This window comes from Dermacentor andersoni, chromosome 11, assembly GCF_023375885.2.
Source record: "Dermacentor andersoni chromosome 11, qqDerAnde1_hic_scaffold, whole genome shotgun sequence".
Taxonomy (NCBI): Eukaryota; Metazoa; Arthropoda; class Arachnida; order Ixodida; family Ixodidae; genus Dermacentor; species Dermacentor andersoni.
In genome coordinates, this window is record NC_092824.1 from 114,077,744 (window position 1) to 114,095,432 (window position 17,689).

The following is a 17,689-nucleotide window of genomic DNA, read 5'->3' on the forward strand; positions in this document are numbered from 1 at the left end:
CCCAAAGTTATGCTAGTATGCAAATTGTAAACATTATCAGGCCAAGGAAAGTACAGGGCAAATAATTTGTTTGAATTGGAACGTAGAAATGACACGGTAAAGGGCAACGAAAGTGGGCCAAAAAACAACTTGCGACGAGGCTGCGCGTTCGACTCCCGTATGCGGCAAGTTGCTTTTTCGCCCACTTCCAGTTCCCTTTACGTTATCATTCATACATTTCAAATAAATCAGCAAGTCATTTTCTCTACATTCCTTGACTTCATATTGTTACAGCGAAAAATCGGGCCCCTCAATATTCCCTTTATTAATTCTGATTTTGAGGTGTTATCTGGCGTGTAAAGCCGCACAGTCAGAGCCAAAAGAAACCTATGCGTGCGCTGCCGGCGTTTGGCGCAGCGTAACTAAACAAAAAAACCAAAGAAAGAAAGAAAGAAAAAGCGAAGGAAATGAAGGAGAAAAGAAGTAAAAAAAAGGGGGGGGGAAGGAATAACTCGGGTGTTACGTGACAAAACCACGATATGATTATCGGGGATGCCGAAGTGCAGGATTTCAGATTTGAGCATCCTCCCACACGCACTCAGTGCTCCCTCTCTGTATTCCCCTTCCCCCAGCCCCAGTGTAGGGTAGCAAACCGGGTGCTCGTCTGCTTGACCTCTCTGCCTATCCTGTCATTGCGCTCTCTCTCTCTCTCTCTCTCTCTCTCTCTCTCTCTCTCTCTCTCTCTCTCTCTCTCTCGATTCTTTAGAACCCTGCGTTGCTTTAACGCATGCACGTCAATCTAAGTACAGGCGCGCTTTTGCACTTCGCCCCCATCGAAATGCGGCCTCCGCGGCCAGGGTCGAACCCGCCAGCTCTAGCGAAGCAGCGCAAGGCCATAGCCCCTACAGGCTATACAGAGTGCTGCCTATAGGCTATCGCGGTGGGTCCTCGCTTCCACAAAACAGTCGCAATGGCGTAAGCAGACTCTCCACGCCATGCCGTCTTCTGTTGCCATGTACGCGTATGGACGCACTGCGTCTCCGAGAGCAGTCATTTAGAAAAAGGAAAAAAAGAAAAGAAATGATCGACAATGGTGGAACAAGGAATGTCGGTGGAGCATACCTTTCGACAAGGGCACTTCCGTCAGGGTGGAAAAATGCAAGAATTTCGCTTACGTTCTTTCTTGCAAATAACGTTGCAAATAACGTTAAAGTTGTAGATCTCGCAACTAACTTCTATAGCGAAGCGAATTTTCACGCTCTGCAGTTTCACTTGTCCATCATAGTAAAGTATATATACAGCTAGAGGAATTCTATATGGGAGGAAATATGAACAGCAACAGGCCAAAGTAATATAGACGCGGAATAAGAAACAACAACGAAACGAAACCTCCCGACCCATTTTTATCGTCCTAAGTGCTCGGCCGCGTGTTCGACTGCACGGCCACCTTTACAATTATGCGCATTTCTCGGAGTTGTGAAAGACTGTGCGGCCGAGCCAGCTGGCCGACAGCACGTATGCGACTTGCAGCATAATTTCGAAGCAACAAAAAAGAAGCGCACAAGGACCACCAAGACGCCGCCGCCATCCATACAGATGGGCTCGCCATTACGCCCGCGCCTCAGTCCAAACGCACGACGTCGGGAATAACAACGGAGCGAGCAGGAGGAAGCGTGCACGGTACTTCGCGCGCGGCACTCCGCGTGAAGAACGAAAAACATCCGGATTAAAACGGTGAGGGCGACAAAGATGGCGCGATACGAAGCGTCCGGCACGCCGGTCACGTGCCGCGTCTTTTCATGCATATACGCGGAGATATGCGCCAGACGGAGAAGCGGCCCTATCGGCAGCGAATTGAGTTTCCGCCAGCTTCTCGAGGGATCGGAATGCGCGGATGGACAGCAGGAACCATACGGCATCTCCATGGTTGCGGTATATAGCGCCCAGAGATTAGTTACGTGCAGTGAATTGTAAAGGCGTCGCTCGGCCGGTATGAGCTGGAGAAAAAAAAGCAGGTTGGCAACCGAACCAATACCGCCGCTTTGCGGGCGGGAGGCGAATATGGACACGGATGTTGCGGTGACTCTTCCTGACCTAACCTCGAGCCATGCCTGTTCAAATACACGTGAAACGCAGAAGCGCTCTCATATGACTATTGCTGCACCGCCTTGACTGATTATTGTCGCATTCAATAGAACGAAAAGAAAAGAAGAAAAAGAAAAACAGTTACGGTAAGAAAAAAGGAGGGGGGGGGTCAAATTATACCGACATGTTCGGTATTATTACCGACTGTACGACGAAACGGGGGCTCGAAGCTCCTCAAGCGGATCGATCCACTTTTTCTCGAGCCCTCGTCTTCCACAAAAGAACAGATTTGTGGATGGAATACATTTCTTTTTAATGACTGATTGAAATCGGGAAATAAATTCGGGAAGTTAGAATACTACTTGCTTATACGCATGCTGGGCCGCTCGGCGCCGATAATACGTCCAGTCGAGCTATTTCGCTGCTGGCAAAATAGCGATGCCGTTTGCGCAGCGGGTCACCAAAAATCGAGGTGTCAGCGCTGTCTCCCGCGTGCGTGACGCCGAAAATCGAATGTCACCGTCTCCCTGAGGCCGTCAGCTTTTCTTGCGGGTGCTCCCAGTTTCCTTTCGCGCACGGACCGCCGCAATAACCTTAATTAAATATCGATTTGCGACATAAACATGCGCTGTAGGCGCTTCTGGATATAACACCATCTGCGACGTCATCTCGGACGCCAAGCGCACAGTTTCTGCTACCGTGTGACGCAGTTTCACTATGCTTCATCACAAGCCCTCCTTTTTCCATTTACTATAAATTGTCTTTTTATCAAAGTAAGGCTTCAGCAGCGTCATAACGCCCTTAAGCGGAAGCTTTAACTCGGGTGTTCCTATGCAGATACATGCCAAAGCAGAATTCCTTTTTCTCGACAACCACTGCACCAAATTTGACGAAGTCTGTTGCATTGGAGAACAAAAACAAAAACTTAAAGACTATCAAGCTTACAACTCTAACTCAGCAATGAAAAACGATATCCGAATTCTGTAAATTTCATCTAATAGTGCATCTAAAGCGGACAAAATTGATATTTTACATATGAATCTCAAGAAATTTAGTAATATGGAAATACAGCTTTTGCAGAGCCTTTGTATAAAACGTAAGAAATTCACGTAAGATAGAAATTGACATGTCGAATTTGTCCGCGTTGAATGATCTAATGGATGTCCTTTACAGAACCGCGATATCTGTTTTTGATGCTGAGCTATTACTTTGTTAACTTCATGCTTCTATTTTTTTCGTACTTTTGAATTTTAGAAATCTTTCTCAACAATATTCCGGCCCGAATTCGAAATTCCGCTGCCAATAGTCACTAGAATTTAACCTTCTATCTCAAATGCAGCACGTTTCATTAAAATCTGTCAAGGGGTTTTCTCAGAAAAGAGTTTCTGCGTTTTACATGTATTTGAATAGGCCGCGTCGGAGTTGGGCCCGAGCTAAAGCTTCCTCTTAATTGAATTGTCTCCACTCTCTTAAAATTAGGCTATATATATATATATATATATATATATATATATATATATATATATATAATCGACTTTAATAGCGACGATGACGCAGTACCCTAAGGAAGAATGAGTGTGTTGAGGGTAAAAAAAAAAAAAAAAGAAACAACACGCCGTTTTTTTTTTTGTTTTTTTTTTTCCCTTGAGATGGGTGCCAGTAAATTTTCAGAACTCATTGCATCACATTTTCCGAGAGCACGATTGTGCATGGGACCATGAGTTTGATTGACTGATTGATGGATTGAGTGACTGACTCAATCAGTCACTCAATCAGTCACTCAATCAGTCAATCAAACTCATGGTCCCATGCACAATCGTGCTCTCGGAAAATGTGATGCAATGGAGTTCTGAAAATTTACTGGCACCCATCTCAAGGGAACACCTTCAAAGCAACACAGGGACCATGACAGATGCTGAAGGGGGAGCTCGTCACTAATTTTGATCATGCAGGTTTCATTAACGTGGATCCAAAGCACTACACGAGCGCTCCATCGGAGTGAGGGTGCTGCCTTAATTTGTTCGAAATCGCACCCACGACCTTATTCTCGCCAGCACAACGTCAGAGCAATTCAGCCACTGCAGCGGGTAAAGTCTACATATTTGAAAATATTCGCGCCACCTGCGAACAGGTAACATGAACTGGGTAGTTCAAGATAACAAGAAAACAAAAGAAATGTAAACGAATGTAAACAAAATTTGTGAATAGCTAGATGAGGGCAAGTTACTGATGACATAACGACAAATACCAAGCTGTTTCGGGATCACACAGAGGCCGCGTGCATCAAATGGCGAGCACACCTCACAAGAGAGACGACCGTGCAAGTTGTGAATTCGTGCGACTGTTAGTGCCTCAAAGGACACCAAACTCGACTAGATTAGATATCGATTGGTTAAACTTCTAGAATACACGAAAAGAAACTGAGAAAAAAAAAACATTTTTTTATATAAGTAAGGGTAGAGTTGTAAGGCGGTGAAAAAAAAGAAGAAGAAACGCCAATAAAAAAAGAACGTAAACGAAAGACCGGTGGCCAAGAAACTTTCTACAAAGACTGCCCGTTTCGTCTGGAGGGACGGCACGGTTGAGGTGCGACACAGAAATAAGCTTCCCCGCACAAGGCACGAGCCAAGCAGAGAGTGCAGCTACCGACGTTCAATCCAATACTCGACTCTGCATAAATTAAGTTAAGAGCTGCGCGAGACGAACAAGTGCACCAGCGCGCATGTGCCGTAAATTGGGTGCGCTCTCTCCTGCGAAAACTTCGCGCCTCATTTACATTCTTCACGTCTTTCTTACTTTTCTGCAGCAAAGCGCATACACTTAGATCCAGCTCGGCCAATTTAATTTCGCACGCCCAATTTCGAGAAGCACTCGCCTCGCGAATCGAGAAAATTGGCAGGCCCGCGGGAGGTGAGGCAGGCAGACTGCACAAATATACGCAGCCTTCGTACGAGAGAGGTACATATTGAATCTTCCGTGTCACCTCAAGATTGACGAAGCTCGACAGAGGCTGCGTAATCCTGGTAGGCTGCCTTATTGGCATCGATTGGCCTTATTGGCTTCTCGGTGACACAATCTCGATACAAGCTCGCAGGCTCAGCTCACAGGAAACGAAACGCATTTACTTAAGCTCGGCTCATGCAGTCAACAGATTTGAGCGAAATTCGCGACATTTCAAAAACGCAGGTGAGTTCCATTAACATTCGGGATAACATTTTCTATTACGGCACTTTTGTTCTTTATAAAAAGCTTCCGCGCGACGGAAGAAAAATAAATAAAATAAAATAAATTGAAGCATCACAACCCATAACACCGCAATAGATAAACACAGGTACCGGGGTTCTTTGTAGAAGTGCACCTGTAAGATGTCGTATAATCTCGGCAAAATACATACGTTGTAAAGCATGCACTGTGAATTTCGCAGCATATTTATGAATACAAACGTCCACTTCCAACTAAAATGTGACGCTATGCCAGAAGCGAAAAAAAGAAAACATCAAACAACGGAAACTATCAGGTATACATATACTGCATTCTCTCGTTTGTTTTTAATCTTATTATTTCACTTAGGCATAACAATTAACCTCTCCTACGCTTTCTCTGGTCTCATTATTTGTCACATGGTACGACTGCGACTCACAAAAATCGAGCCCCTCGGTTCCCCCTATATTCTTTTCGCTGAAAACAAAACAAAAGATTTGATATTTCGTGATGCGGCTTCCTCTACCACTTTTCTTTTAATTAAGGGGGGTAGGGGAGGCTCTTGCAACCCGTTGGTTGATATGGTAGAGGGGGCCTAGCTGTGTCACAGTCGCGGGGTTCTCGGTCCAAAGCCAACAAGTTCTCGGTGCAAACCCACCAAAATGGTGACTTTTTTTTTTTCTTTTCTTCATGGAACAGCTTCGACACCAGACAATCAGAAAGTGTGCGTAGGTGTTCAAGAAAATGCTGTCGAATTCTTTGTTTAAAAAAAAGCAAAAGTGTTCTATTGTCACAACGCCGGTGACCTTTTCTTCCAGCACCGCCGTCCTTGACGAGGAGAGAGAGAGAGAGAGAGGAGGGGGAAACGTCATCTCTCGCCTTCCTGCGGCCGACGCCCCGCAACCTGCGGTGCGGCCAACGCCTTCGGACCGCAAAATCCGACGCTCAATTACTGCGCGTCAGCGGACACTCGAGCAGCAAAGGAGCACGAGCGCCGGCTGCGATCCCATGCATCAACGTCGAGCGCCAGACGTCGATCCGTTGCGTCACACTGACGCACACAACGTGGACCGCTGTCGCGACGGCATCGGAGCAAGAGGAGCCATCGATATAGGAGGACAGCGAGATATGGGAGGCACGCGCGAGGGGTATCGGTTGGAATGTCGGCAAAGCCGGATAGTATTAGGAAACAGCGATCGCAGGATTATAAATTACGTTAAATTACGGGGTTTTACGTGCCAAAACCACGATCTGATTATGAGGCACGCCGCAATGGGGACTTCGGAGTAATATTGACCACATCGGGCGGGATTATAGCGATTGAGCGGGTTTCAAAACTGCACGGCGCGCCAATGTGAAACGGGATACTATAGATTGCTGTTCAAATCCTGTAATTTTCCTTGTTCCTGCACTGGAATAAAAAAGACGTTCTGCGAGCGGTGTTCTTCAACACGGTAACTGTATGCACAGCAATGATGTACTGCACGGCTTACATACTTTTGCAGGAATCGCTGTTCAAACACAGATTAAATGCTCATTTACGAATTGGTGCACATGTGAACGCCAAAGAGAAACATCAGACAACGGTAAACAGTACAGGGCACACTTCTTGAGGGTCAAATTGGCGGGTGTCTCTACGTGATCTGAGGCTTAGCAAGCCACCAAGGAGGTCCCAGTCGCGGTCGCTCTATGGTTGCGGGACTGAGCTGCTACGCACGAGGTCACGGGTTGGATTACGGGTTGCCGCACTCCGACAGGGGCGGAATGCAAGCACGCTCGTGTACTCCCGGGTGGGTGGTCAAAATGAATGCGCAGCCTCCCACTATGGCGTCCCTCGTAACATGCCATGCGGTTTAGGGACGTTAAACCCCGCAAGTTTTGTGCTGTGTAGCAAACCGGACGTTTGTCTTCGGCTTAGTCTGCCTTCCTTCCTGATCTCGCTTCTCCCTTTCCAATAATTTGGAAGAACTATAGAACGGTGGACAGGTGTTGGGCTAGTTGGTCTGCCACATAGTTACTTCCAGATATTGTGCAAAAGAGCACACATGCACAGGAAGAAGACACAACAGACGAGGACGAGCGCGGCTGGCTTCGGCAACCCTCGTGCGCGGGGCATGTTCCCATCCTCCGTCGTCCTCCTCTGTCACTTCTCCGAGTGCATGCGTACTTTGTTGCGCTACATCTGGAAACAACTATGGCAGACAGGTGGCGACGCCTTCTTGTAGTTCCCACGCCGGCTCCATGTGACTTAATAGTTTTTGACAGCGACTGCTTGGGGTTGTAGCTATAGTTGTTCTGCCATCGAACAGGCTTGTGCCATTTAGCCTCGCAGTAATGCGCACGAAACTGTTCGTCATCTGCACCGCGTTTTGCAGCCTAGCAAATACGTGCGTGGCAGGAAAGACGCTTCTTCTTGTAGCAGTGGTGGAACAGCCATTTCACCTTTCGGCGCAGACAAAAAGCCGATTTGGCGCAGCGGCAAGCACATTTGGCGCAGGGCCCAAACGCACAGGTGGTAACCATATACCAAGCAAATTTTAACCGATATAGTCGGTATGTTGTGGAGACGAGTTTGCGCGAGGCTTGCCCGGCAAACGCGGTCAGCAAAGGAGGCGATGCTCCTCCACACCGCGACGCACAAAGGGCGCTACGGCCGGATTCGTCGATACGGCGCAAAGGAGACACCACGGACAGATCACGAACAAACAAACGCGTGTTTATTAACCCAGGATGCAATACAGTGCGACAGTCACGGCTTGTGGGGAAAGGCTCACCGCATGAGTACGCGCGCATGCACTATACAAACGACATCTTGCAATATACTCATGCCATGCACATTAGGGAGTTTTCGAACAGGGGTCGCAAAAGATATTTGCGGCCGCAAAGATAAAAAAGCAGCAGCATCAGCGCCACTGCGCATGCGCGAGACGCGAATAAGGTTTTGCGCTTGCGTCGGCGACGCTATTTCACCGAAATAGCGCAGCGACCCAAGCTCGACGCAAAAGTTTTGCGCCAGCGAACACGGCGGCACCCATCGAAGTGTCGGCTGTCGCGGTGTACCACATTCTACCTCATTCGCTAATACCATTCTTAACTGTGCATCACGTGCGATTCTGATCGCTGGAATCTTTCGCAAAAGCCCCGCTATCACCCATAAACACGGGGAAAGCTTGCCTTTAATCCTAGACTGTGCCATCCTCCTTCGGCAAACTCCGCGGTACCACGAGGACGAGTTCGATGAACACCAAAATAAAGAGACAGCAAGGCGCTACCAGCGGCACTACATTGCACGTCCGTCAGAGAAAAATTCGTGAATGACAAACTGGACGTCTCCGGCGGGCCCATAGTTTCTCAATATATAGGGTGAAACTCTTTGAACGGGCCTCTGCTTCCTTCTATGATGATCAAAGCGTGCTGATGGTTTTGATTTCAGTTTTACTAGCTGCGCATGCAGCATCGACGGTTTTGAGGGTTTCGCTTTTGTACATGTTGTGGCGCAGGTTCCGCGCAATTTTCCGCTAAAATGCAGTTTTGGCGCAGCATGGCGCAAAGGGTTGCTCTCGGCGCAGTCTGGCGCCATAGGCGCAGCTGTTCTACTATACTGATAACCCCTCATTTATTGCACTGGCCACTATGGCTCCGTAGCGCAGGAGTTCTCCTGTTGCTGACAAACCAGGTCTCGCTGTCCAATCCCTTCCATGGCAGCCGCATTCCTATGCGGATGGAATGGGAAATCCGTAACTCGTTTATGTTTAGGAACGCATCACAGAAAGAGGAAGCCAAAATTAACAAGTAGATTGCGCTTGCTTCATGAAACGCATGCAAGAGCATTCTCACTATAGCTCTTAGGGAACTGACTTAAACAACATATGTACGCTATGAATTAAAGCTTTATATTCCAGTGAACCTCGAGAGATATTACCAACTTTCCAATCTTTACATAAGTTTACGTCGAAAATTAAAAAAAAAAATGATATCAGTAATGAAATCTAGCGTTTAACCCTGTAACTCCAGAATGAAAACGTACGTCAACTGTCTATGCTAAGCTGCTTCTACTAGAACGCATACGGCAAACCCGATATAGCGCATATTTTATGCTGTTCATATGTTTCCTTGGATCTGATTGCGAGAAACTGTTCTGATGTACAGGAGCATATGGCCATCAAACTTGCGGTAAAAATGCATTGTTGTACTACATACCTTTTTAATGCAAACAATGTTTTATGCATTGAAGCACAAAAATAATGATCGTCAATGCAGTTCGTAGGAAATTATTATCTCGAAAATGGCAAAGTTCTGCGAATTTATTCTAAGTCGATATGCCTTGCACACTCGCTATAGCTACAATTCGTTGATCAGAACACACAGACAGACAGACAGACAGACAGACAGACAGACAGACAGACAGACAGACAGACAGACAGACAGACAGACAGACACACACACACACACGCACACACACCCTGAATTATGTTCTATTATTATTATTATTATTATTATTATTATATGTTATATTTCTATGTACCACAATGCTTTCCAAATTATCCAGAAATGTGTGAATGCGACGGTCGCTAAACTCTTGCACACAAAGTAACGAATTCCCGAACGCTGTACACTAATTAACGCATTAGGTGCGAGCATTTTATATGTGGAGCATTAAAATTGCAATACAGATCACCGAACAAAATACCATAGCTTGCTTTCATAAAAGCTGCATCACTTTAATGAAGCCTGTGTACGCTGTGCTCGACATTGACCTCGTGAGCGAGACAGTGCGGGCAAGCGAATAAAAACAAAACAAAACGCACATGCGACGAGAACGAGCGAGCGAGCGACGTAGAGGCATCGGCATTCCTCGTGATCGATGAAACAGTTGGCCGTTTCACCGTTTCACTGCCACGGGCTCGAGGCCGGTCGGAACCTGTTGTAACTAGCAGACGGCTCTGCGCAGGTGGTGGGGCTTTAGTGCAGACGATCTACTCCTGCTGCAGTCGACGCCCGCAGCGCCACCGAGAGCACCTGGCGGGAAGTCTCTCCGGAAATCGACGCTGGCCCGAAGCGAAGGCTGCAGCCACAGCAGTCGCGAGGCCGGCGATCACGCGCGCGCGCACAACTGTCCTCTCGACGCGAGCTCGGGTTTCCGACCGAGCGCCGTTTTAACCTGACGTTGCACTGGCGGCGGCCAACTACCTGTCGCTCAAAAGGGAAACAAAAAGAAAAACAATCAGAAATAAAGAAAAAGAACGCCTATATGTGCTGGAAATATCGTATCAAGGCCACTCCTGACGGTGACTCGCACGAGCGGTATTCCAACAATTTTTCTGACTCGTGCAGGAAAGCACAATGCTGATGCGATATCTCCGGTCGACAGAGGCAGCGTTGGACGCAGGGAAGAGCTCCGTCCACGAGCAACAGAGTGCTTCATTTATCGATTATTTTGTATACATGCATATACAGTCCGCTGCAAATTCTAAAGGGCAGGCTTGCATCACTCTCACCGGCGTAGCGCAACAGCGCCATGCATTCGCAAAAACGTTCTCACCCTCAATATATATTCGTGAGAGTATGTGCGGTCCAACCGTGACGTTGGACATGTTGGCGAAGGCAGCCGGCAAACGTAAAACCGCTCATCGATGCGTTGCAGTCACGATAGTTGTGCTTATAGACGGCGTTAAAAATAATTTTAGCCGTGTCGAGTTTGTCGCATTGGTACAGCGCAGGAAATACGGCAGTTGACGCCTTGCACTTACTGTCCAACAGGAAATTTGGACGTAGACGACTAGGCGCGTGTTTGAAAGGAAAGACTCTGGCTCGTGGCTAAAACTCCACGGACGCGCACTCTTGTGCAGGCGAGCGCGGAGCGCTAGCGCACGGGGGGCTGTCACATGCACCTCAGCGACGAAAGCATTGGCCTTTGAAGACGTTTCCGAGAACCTCTTCTACACACACAATTGCCCCGACGTATGAATATATGTGCGTCAGAGGAAACGTGTTTTCACGAGGAACTAATGAAGTCCTCTCCTCTGATCTGGCACTTAAGTGCGGGGAGTGATACTCTGACGTGCGAATTGACACATTCAGATGAAATAAGATCTGCTTTCTCAAGACACTGAAGGTGTTCTCGATGCCGTTTAGCATAATGTACGGTTTAATTATGGGGCTACACGTCCTGAAGTTGCATAGTGTACTCTAAAAGGACAGCGTATATTGTAGAGAATAGTAACTTGGGAGTACAGAGCGATAATATAAAAGTCCACGAGTTGTGGGACTCGCTGTGAATGCGCTTCGTAAACAGAGTTCGATTAATTTGGTAAGATATCGTATCAGTGTATGTATACTTGTTGCTGGGCTAGTTTCTTCACGTTGTTTCATGTTATTTACACCATAATCAGCGAATTGTATATTTATTAATTGGTGGAGGCGGCGCGAGTCAGCCATATTGTTAGAAAGCAGGTGGTGTTGGGTGGGATATGTGGAGGCGTTCCGAGTAGTTTTCACCACCTGCATCTTAACCTACATAGGCGTCGGCTTTCAAGCCTTCGCTTCCTTTCGACGATATAATTCAGGGTGGTTTCTTGGTCTCCGACCACAAACGCCACGACACAGTATGTGGCACATATATAACAAATCGGCCTCTTATATAGCTACCTGCACTATATACCACTACAAAAGTGCGTGTGACCAGCTGTATTCTCTAGCGAATTTCGTGAAGAAACAAACGATACCTAAATATGCTCACTTCGACAAATATACGGCTTCAAGCGGATAACTGCTTTATTTGAACCGAAGCTTTTTTTGCCGTGTGCTTGGCGCGTCTGCTTAGTCGGCCTCCCACCGAGCAAGTGAGCCGATCCCGGAGGCCCTTAATTCCGCGGTCGCGCGGGTCACGTGGCGAAGTCGCCGCGTACCATGCCACTTCCCGGATGTGTAGCACCTACCTGTTTCGTCCTTTAGGTGCGTGTTTATATATTATATGCCGCTCAATCTCACGCTGTCTGAGAATTACTATCGATTGTTGTATTCGGACACTATCGAAGTCCAGCCGTCGCGGCAGGGACGTGCTTGGCAGCAGAACGCCGTTCATTAACCGAGTCAACCTAGCGGGAAACCGTAGAGGCACCAGCGACCACCCTGGAAAGGCGTTGGTCCCGGGTGCGAACCCCGGACCAGGGTGAAGCTTTCTTTCTGAGAAACCCGTATGAGTTTTCTTTGTAGCTTCGTTCTACGTTCGGGTGGATGACACACACACACACACACACACACACACACACACACACACACACACACACACACACACACACACACGCACACACGCACACACGCACACACGCACACACGCACACACACACACACACACACACGCACACACGCACACACGCACACACACGCGCTTCCAGCTTGCAGGCTTTCGCAAAACTGATTTGCCATATTCACCGACAAGTACTTTCGTCCATAAATACCCTTCGTTTACACTGGAAGCGACGCACTCAACCGAAAGTGCGGGGACCTTTTTTGCGTCCGGACTCCTCGTGAGAAGTTGGGTGCCAGGTTTTAACCCTTCGGTAGCTCCTCCAAAATATCCGCACGGCAAATCACGACACCGCAGTGACTTGATTGGGTCAACTGGGCTGTCACTTACGGTTCACGAGAGAAAGAGAGAGAGAGAGAGAGAGAGATCAACAAATATACAAACGACGCACAACACAACCTACTCCTTTCTGCGACCCATTAAAATTACCCATTAAAGCCCGCCTTCGTGCGTAGCGTTAGCTACGAGCGTTTCCCGGTAAACATTGCGGTTACATACGCTGCAGTTGCCGGTAAGCGTGAGAACCAGTCAGCATGTTTTTTTTAATGCTATGCGTTCCACTCTTAAAGGCGAAGCTTAAGCATCCTACAAATTTTTTGGCCTCATTAAGACGGTTAAGTATAGTAGGTTACGTCCCATGTTGTAAACAGCCCAAGCACAAGTTAGCTGAAAGCAAACAGTTCACATGATCGACAAAGCAGCCTGTGTTCTTTGTCAAAAATTATTTCTGGGATTTTACGTGCCAAAACCATTATATGAATATGAGACACGCCATAGTGGGGGCTCCGGAATAATTTCGGCCACCTGGGTTTCTTTACCGTGCCCCCCAATGCACGGTACACGGGCGTTTTTGCATTTCGCCCCCATCAAAATGCGGCCGGGATTTCAACCCGCGAGATCTCGACCTTGGCGGCGTAATGCCAAAGCCACCAAGCAACCACGGCAGGTTGCTCTGTCGAATACTCCAGCACTCGAAGGTGGCCTCGGAAAACAATGCGGCAACGATGATGGAGCTTGCCACAGAAAGTTCAATCTCGCAGAGGCAGCTGGCGACAGACGGGAACCCGGCTACGAAAGGCCAGCGCGATACACATTGCAAAGTCTAGAAGTCAAGGATACTGATCTGAAACCCCAGAAAAGAAATGGATGTCGTTGTTTCCCTTTGGTCACGTGCCATCGTGAGGAATCGGCCAAGAATTGGGCGGTCTACGCGAAAAGGTTGCAGAAAAGAAATCTCATAATAAACTTTCCATGTCATGCCTGCCTTTTCCATCTGTCTCTCTCTCTCTCTTGCGTTGAAACTTCAACGTGGGATTACCTATAGTCTAATGGTAATTTTAGCGTGTGTTTATATCACTTCCCGGGCTTTTGGCAAAGATCAAAGTGTGGTTAAGATATGCGCATGCGGTAAGAAATTGGCCGTATTGTACCGTACAAATCTTAACATTTTTGTACCCAAACGGTTAACTTGATGCAACCGCACATATCGAGACAAATGCCGGCTTACTGCATGACGTTCTAGGTATTTGACAATAAAGCACCTGCCGCTAGGTGTTCATTATTTTTCTTAATTATTGTAAATGCTTACAGTGACCACTCCCACTCCTACTATACAATAGTTCAATCCAACACCGAAGCACATTCCGAGACTCAGACACATGTGTGGCGATAGGCGATTCGCTTCCGTTACGACGTTGTTTACGGCTTCCAGGTGAATAAATAATAATAAAAGAAGTGTAAACAAGAAGCAAGACCCTTAAGGTGCACGAGTGCCTTTGTCGGCGGGCAGGTAGGTTTATTGGCACCGTTATCTTATCTCTCTGTGATGTGTCTCAATCTGCCACACTCGGACAGCGACATAGGAGTCGGGACCCAAATGGCTCCCTCGACAAACCGACCCGGTTTTGCTGTGAGACGAAAGCGCGCCATAGTATGCCATCGAGAAAATGGAAGATATTCGGCCTTGTTGTCCCGGCATATCGTATACACACAGCATATGGCGCATGAGACGCGTCCTGCCCTGAGTCCCGCGTATTATTTGCGCTATTCCTCGCAATATATCGTACTACATCAGCCTACTGGAACTACTATCGCAACTTTATCGGCGACGGCTCCCTACGAAATTCAGCAGGCAGAAGCATTATTACTTTATCGAGAAGCAGCGCTATGGGGCGGGGCCGTTGTCGAATCACTCTAAAGTATGCAGTTGCTAGGAATACGGGCCAAAGAAAAAGTGGTCGCACAACACGCGGTTTTTGGGTTTCATGTTGTCAAGTCTTGCCTTCTTGTTCAAGAAAGGCAAATTAATTAATATGAATGTTGGAGAGGCCTACCGGTGGTAGGAGCATGTATTTTTTTTTTTTTTTCAGTACGAAAACAACCGTACCGTTAGCAACGCACTAACGGTTCCGGTACTGAGATGATTTGTTAAAAACATAATTAGTGAATTTTGTTAATTAGTCGATAATGTGTTTCAGTTTGTTACAGGAGTAACGTCCGCCTCTTCGAGTAGACCAGCTCGTGGAGTAGAATCGTGTTATCTGCCAAAGGCATTGTTTAAACATTTTTAACGTGTTCGCTGAAACATCCTGTGTTCGCTGAGCCAACACGGAGTTAGAAAAATATGGACATGAATTCGGCAAAACACTAAAAAGAAAAAAAGAAGCTTTACGACAGTGCAGATTACTTTTTGCACCCGCGCGTTTTTATACGATTCCTTTGCGTGTAGCATCCATCGCCGCCTGAAACAGCGATAATTTTCCCCCTCTCTTTTTCCTTTCACAGTTTCGCACACAGATCGCCTGACATGCATACCGCTGTTGCACCATGTCCCCCACATAAAAAAGACTCTCTCCTTCCCATGACCAATTTACAAGTGACTGTTACACACGGAGCTGCCGAAATCGCGTGACCAGCGACGCTCAGTCATTCGCCGGCGCTGCTACCGCGTGCGCGCTAAGCGGCTACACCGGGGAGCATAAACGCCGCCCAATTACGCAGCACACGCCCTCCCCCGAGTCCGAATCGAAATCTGCGCCCATCCCGAGCGATCACGCCATCGCAGGTGCGGTCAGGACCGTATGTACCACAGTACGGCACTATCTACTACGCCCTGCCGAAACGGTTCACTCATCGACCTGTTATCGCGAACGTGGGAGGACGGAGGCAGGTTTGCGCGGAATACACTATTAGGAGGGGGGTGTCAGGCCGTTCATCAGCGAAGTGGACTAGGTGCCAGGCCTGCACGGTGTCACGTGCGCTGACGTAAAAGTCATCTCCTCGATTGGTTCGTTAGGGTGTCCAGGTCGTTTTAAATTCATCGCATGGTTGCGGAACACACGTATGATAAGTGCACATCCGTCGTGGTCTCCTGCGAGCCTCTAGCTTATTGCGCAATTCATCGATATGGCGATTCCTGCTGATGCGTCACTCTAGGAAACAGAAACCACAAACGGGGGAGCGCAATAAGGGATACTCGCGGACGAGGTTTCCAAATGAAATCGTACGTGCAAACGTCGAACGCGGGAAGCCAGTTACGCGCGTGTTCAATCATCGCGCAAGTTTGGAGCTCGGACACCCCGTTTCGGAGAGCGACGAGCGATACAGAAACGAGACCAGAAAAGAACTCCCTTCGTGTGAAAATAAACAGTGGTTCCCGGTAAGAGAGCACAGGCGAGCCAAACGCGTCTCTAGCTTGTTTAGGTATCTATGTGGGCCATACGGAACGTCCGAATATTGCGTGCAACGTCCCGCGCGCTTTCGCAAGCAGCGAGAGAGCGGCTTTCGACGCAGCCGAAGCCGCGAGCTGCTTACGCGACTCAAAATGGAAGGTGCGAGATGACGCTTCGCTGGAAAGGGACACCCAGTCGGTACGCGGACACGAGCCACCGCGCGTGACCACGCAGACACGAAGAAAAACGTGTGAAGAGTCAACATACCATCACTGCAGCCCGGCGCACGAAGCGTGATGTTCGGCACGAGGTATCCGCTGGGGGCTCTCCGAGGCAACGGCGAAGCGCACCAATCCAAACACGATACGCTCGCTTCGCTTCGAGCAGTCGCGGCGGTAGGCGTTCGAGCAAGCTGCGGTTGCTACGGGCTCCAATCACGGCAGGTAAGCCCGAGCTATCCGTCGCTTCGTAGTCGTAGTCGAAGCAGCAACCGTCGTCACACAAACACACAGGGAAACCCAAACGAAATCGCGAGCGGCACGCGCAAACGCGCACCTCAGTTTCGCGCAAGTAATAAAAATACAAGAGCCTGCGGCGGCGGCAGCAGCAGACGCTCTTTCGTTCGCTTATCGTCTGCTTTCGTCGACGTGAGAGCCCTTCTCGAGCAGCTCTCGCTCTTTCTCGCACGTGAAAGGCCGGCCTCGTCGCAGCGCCAAAAACCAACTTGCCGCGGACGCGCCGCCGTGGACAAAATAAGCCACCGCGCGCAGCAGCCACCACAGCACAGCCGCGCGGCACCAACACCGGCTGTCGGTCGTCGTCACACCACTCGCAAGCGAAAGCAGTGAAAACGCGAAGCGCACCACATGCGCGTGCGTCTCGCTCCTCGCGGAAGGAGCAACAAACGAGCGGACCTCACGACGGTGGCGCCTGCACTCGAACATTGCGATAACTACGAGACAAAAACTGGAAAGCGCCGCGTACGACTGCAACGCCGACCCATGGCGTAGCAGAGAACCATTCCCCGACCTCCGAGATGGGGCTCGTAGTTTTACAAACAGTTTCGTACAATATATGGTCTTAAATTCGGACACCGGTTTAGTCCCATTTGGGCCACTACAAAGCAGAATCACCATAAATTATTTATAACAAGACATGTCCGTACCTTATTTGATTACCTGTTTTAATTAAACAGCTTGCAACAAATCACGACAGGAAACTTGTCGCTGGCTAAGAGAAACCGAAACCGGCGTGTGGCTATTGCTTCTGCATGCCTCCGAGATGGCCACGCAACTCAATTCTGCGCAGCAGCTGCAATCGAGACTGTCAACGCGCTTTAAGCAGTTCAAGAAACCCACGGCATGCACCTACATAATACAAATTTATGATTTTATTCGAATGTGCACTTCGCCTAAAAGAGTATGAATACGTATGCTCACATGGC

The 17,689-nt window shown here is 48.4% G+C and overlaps 1 protein-coding gene across 2 annotated transcripts in view; it reads right to left on the reverse strand.

The window, feature by feature from the left end:
- LOC126539527 (rho family-interacting cell polarization regulator 2-like) overlaps positions 1-17,075 on the reverse strand; it is a 137,856-nt gene extending 120,781 nt beyond the window's left edge. Inside the window, exon 1 of one of the 2 annotated variants that reach the window (XM_055075450.2) lies at positions 16,513-17,075. The gene's annotated coding sequence lies outside the window, so the exon portion shown is untranslated. Of the gene's footprint in view, positions 1-10,073; positions 10,185-16,512 lie in introns of those variants that run through there. The other variant, XM_055075451.2, reaches the window with a different exon arrangement.
- Positions 17,076-17,689: the final 614 nt, after the last annotated feature.